General features: G+C 38.2%; 1 protein-coding gene across 5 annotated transcripts in view; it reads right to left on the bottom strand.

Annotated features, from left to right (window-relative positions):
- Unc13b (unc-13 homolog B) overlaps positions 1-4395 on the bottom strand; it is a 187830-nt gene that overhangs the window by 177506 nt on the left and 5929 nt on the right. Inside the window, exon 2 of one of the 5 annotated variants that reach the window (XM_050155895.1) lies at positions 289-410. The exons of the other annotated variants lie outside the window; for them this stretch is intronic. The gene's annotated coding sequence lies outside the window, so the exon portion shown is untranslated. The remainder of the gene's footprint in view (positions 1-288; positions 411-4395) is intronic. 5 annotated transcript variants of the gene reach the window in all.

The raw sequence follows: 4395 nt of genomic DNA on the forward strand, positions 1-4395 counted from the left end.
CTCTCTCTCTCTCTCTCTCTCTCTCTCTCTCTCTCTCTCTCTCTCTCTCTCTCTCTCTTCTAAGACAGGGTTTCTTTGTGTAGCCCTGGCTGTCCTGGAACTCTTTTCTATAGACCAGGCTAGCCTTGAACTCACAGAAATTCTCCTGCCTCTGCCTCCCAAGTGCTGGGATTAAAGGTCAGTGCATCACCACCAATTGGTCAGCTCTTAGGTAACATGTGTAAGGCATGACCTCCAGCATCACAATAAATAAATGTAAAGTGCTATTTAAAAAGTAAGCTAGGAGACCTGGAGAGATGGCTCTGTGTTTAAGAGTGCTTGCTGTTCTTGCAAAGGACTGAAGCTATCTGTAACTCCAGCTCCAGGGTATCCGACACCCTCTTCTGGTCACCATGGACAACTGTATGCACCTGTAATTAAGAAGGGAGTCAACTCCTGAAAATTGTCCTCTGATGTCCATACATGCAACATGGCACAGCATGTAAACTCATACATGTAAGATACATCCTTTAAGTTTAGAAAGGTTTGAGGTATAACTGTGAGAAATTACATAGCTACCATGTATAAAATTTATTCCAAACCTAAAGAATCATGTTTTAGCTGAATTCAGTGTACAGTATAGCAAAAAAAAAAAAAAAAAAAAGAAAGAAAGAAAGAAAGAAAGAAAGAAAGAAAGAAAGAAAAAGAATGTGGATATGCTGCTACTCAACTGTAACTCCAGACTCCTGAGGTTGAAGCAGACTACTGAATGTCCTGAACCATACTGGGCAACACAGTGAGAGCGGAAGAAACTTTACAGACAACCTAAATTACTCCTGGTTTTTTTTTTTTGTTTTTTTTGGGGGGAGTTTTTTTGTTTGTTTTTTTGTTGTTGTTGTCATTGTTGTTTTTGGTTTTTTGAGACAGGGTTTCTCTGTGGCTTTGGAGCCTGTCCTGGAACTAGCTCTGTAGACCAGGCTGGTCTCGAACTCACAGAGATCCGCCTGCCTCTGCCTCCCGAGTGCTGGGATTAAAGGTAAATTACTCCTGTTTTAACTTAACTACCTTCAGTCACTTGCCCACCTCATCCAATCTACACTGTCACCAGGCTAGTAAGTACATCCAGAAAACCATGGTATATTCGCACAGTGAGATACAGCATAGTGCACTACTGTAATATGCATTAAGTGGAAGCATCTGGCTAACACCTCCCAAGTTGCATATGTGTATAATCTTATCACTCTAGATACCAGCCTGGATGCAAAAACAAAAACAAACATAAAATTAGAAAAAGAGGGCTGGAGATGTAGTTCAATGGTGGAGCACTTGGTGTGAGGATTCGAGTTAAATCTTCAGCACTGAAAACAGTACAAAACAAGCTTTTAAAAGACAATACAGTACAGAAAAAATACATTATTTTGCTCATCCTAACTCAGATTTAAAAAGAATAGTCTTTGAATTTATATAGACATTTTCATCTTTATTTTTAAATGTTTATTTTACTTTTATTTTATTTATCATTGTTATGTGTATGTGCATGTGTGCATAAGAGGGAAACTTTGGGACTCAGTTCTTTCTTTCTACCGTAGGTTCCAGGAGTCAGATTCAGAGCCATCGTCATCAGACTTGCACAGCAGAGCACTTTTAACTTCTGGGACATTTCAGAGACTGTTTTTGTTTTGAGATAGGAACTTGCTATGTAGCTTAGGCAGTCCTTGGTCTTCCTGCCTTTATCTCCTGGCATTCACTACCACACTCAGCTAAGGACATATTTTTAAAACCCATGTAGAGTCTATGGCCTCTTATCTAATAGAAATTCTATCATAAGCAAGCATACAGATGGTACTCAACAAATATTTACAAATGATACACAGCCCAAACTTTAAACAAACTTATAGAAAAGTAAGTCTGAAACACACAGCACAGGTAAATTTGAAAATTCAGCTAAAACATGATTCTTTAGGTTTGGAAAACATTTTATACATATCTTTATCATATCTGCCTGAAAAGCCCAAATCTTAGAGAAACCATAATTTTATAAACAAAGAAATTAAACCAAAGTGATGACACACACCTAGAATCCCAATATTTGGAAATTGGAGGCAGGAGGATCAGGACTTTAGTACTAGCCTTAAGAACATGAGACTATCACAAAACAAGCAAACAAACCTAAGAAATTAGAGAACGTACTGCTTACACAGAGAGTTTATGACATGAGCCATATTAGAGGAAGCTGGCCCTTTCCTGGTGCCTGGAAAGGACAAAGCAGCATCAACTTCCTGGTGCCTTGGTTAAGTAAAAGGAATCCGGTAACTACTCTACTTATAAAGACAGGGATTACCAGAATTCTAATGTGAAACAAGAAACTAGATGAAGCAGATGACAATATTGTCCAGAAAAAGTAAGAGAAATCTTTTATCAATCTATTCTTATGCCTAGAACATTAAAATCATTCCTACTTGCCAGAGTGGCTGGAAATCAAAATTTATCCTCAGGGCATCTCTGAGTAGAATGGACACTATGATTATAAAAGTCCTATAAATATTTGAGCCATCAAAGTTAACCTACGAGTTTCCCATTAAGTTAATTGGGTAACTAATTAGTGACAATAAATCATAAGCTATTTAAGGGCAAGTTGCAACATAAATCAACTATGTTCACTTAACATTATTAAAACCATTGTTTTACTTTAAAAACAGAAACAATACTTGTACAATATGTGAAAAATTGTGGTACAAGGATGACTCCACAGCCTTGGGCAAACAGATAGGAACTCTGTCACTGAGCTACAACCAAGCACAATTTTTTTTAAATATTTATTTATTATGTATACAATATTCTGTCTGTGTGTATGCCTGCTGGCCAGAAGAGGGCACCAGACCTCATTGCAGATGGTTGTGAGCCACCATGTGGTTGCTGGGAATTGAACTCAGGACCTTTGGAAGAGCAGGCAATGCTCTTAACCTCTGAGCCATCTCTCTAGCCCCCCCAAGCACAAATTTTTAAAAGCATTTATTATTCAGCTATTTTGTGTGTTTGAGACAAAAGTGACACAGATGCACCACACTATACATATTTCCAATTTTAAAATTGTAATTTGTTATATATTATGATATATATTATATATTGTGTATAGATATATTTTTTTTAAGAGAGCCTGGAGAAATGGCTCAGTGGTACTTACTGCAGAGGATTAGTTTGGTTCCCAGCATTACATAGTGGCTCACAACCATCTATTACTCCAGTTCCAAGAATCTGATGTTCTCTTCTTGTCTCCTTGGACTTCTACACACACAAGATACACATAAACTCATGTAGGCACAGATACATACACATCAAAATAACAAATGATTTTTAAAACAGAAAAGAATGGGTAAATCAAAGTCACACTTAGAAGAATAGAAGTTTTTAAACTTTATTATGTAGATGTATTTGTTTCCTTGTAGGAGGCACCCATGCCACAGTGTTCAGTCTGTTCTCACCTTCCACCAAGGCTGGTGGCATGTGATTTTACTCATTTGTAGAAGGAGACTGCTTGTTTCCGGCTGCCAGAACACGAATAATCACACAAAAACTATATTAGTTCCAACACTGTTTGGCCAATAGCTTATGCATATCTCTAGCTAACTCTTAGATCTTAAATTAACCCATTTCTATTAATCTGTGAATCACCAAGAGGTTGTGGCCTACCGGAAAGGTTCTGGCTGGCAACTGGCATCTTTCTCCTTAGGCAGCTACATGGCATATATATATTATTTATTGACAATAAATCATATTATTATAATATGTCATATATTATATTAAATCATATTATATACATATATATGTGTATGTATGACTTATATAAGAAAACATAAAATTAACTTTTTATGATTCATTTTTATTTTATGTGCATGGGTGTTTTGCCTGTAGGTATGTCACCTGTGTGAGGGTACTGGGTCCCCTGGAACTGGAGTTACAGATAGTTTTAAGTCGTCATGTGGGTGATGGGCCTAGTTTGGGTCTATGCAGGTTCCCCAGCAGTCAGTTCAGAGTCAGGGAGCTCCCACTAGTTCAGGTCAGCTGTTTTTGTGGGTTTCCCCATCTTGATCTTGACCCCTTTGCTCATGTTAATGCTCCTCTCTCTCTTCAACTGGACTTGGGTGCTCAGCCCAGTGCTAGCTGTGGATCTCTGCATCTGCTTCCATCAGTTGTTAGATGAAGTTTCTATGATGACAGTTAAGGTAGTCATCCATCTAACTATGCACGCCTTTAATCCCAGCACTTGGGAAGCAAAAGCAGGCGGATCTCTGTGAGTTTGAGGCCAGTCTAGTCTACAAGAGCTAGTTCCAGGACAGGCTCCAAAGCTACAGAGAAATCCTGTCTTGAAAGAGAGAGAGAGAGAGAGAGAGAGAGAGAGAGAGAGAGAGAGAGAGA

Source organism: Alexandromys fortis, unplaced genomic scaffold (genome assembly GCF_014885135.2).
Source record: "Alexandromys fortis isolate MF-2015 unplaced genomic scaffold, M_Fortis_MF-2015_v1.1 scaffold_92, whole genome shotgun sequence".
NCBI lineage: Eukaryota > Metazoa > Chordata > Mammalia > Rodentia > Cricetidae > Alexandromys > Alexandromys fortis.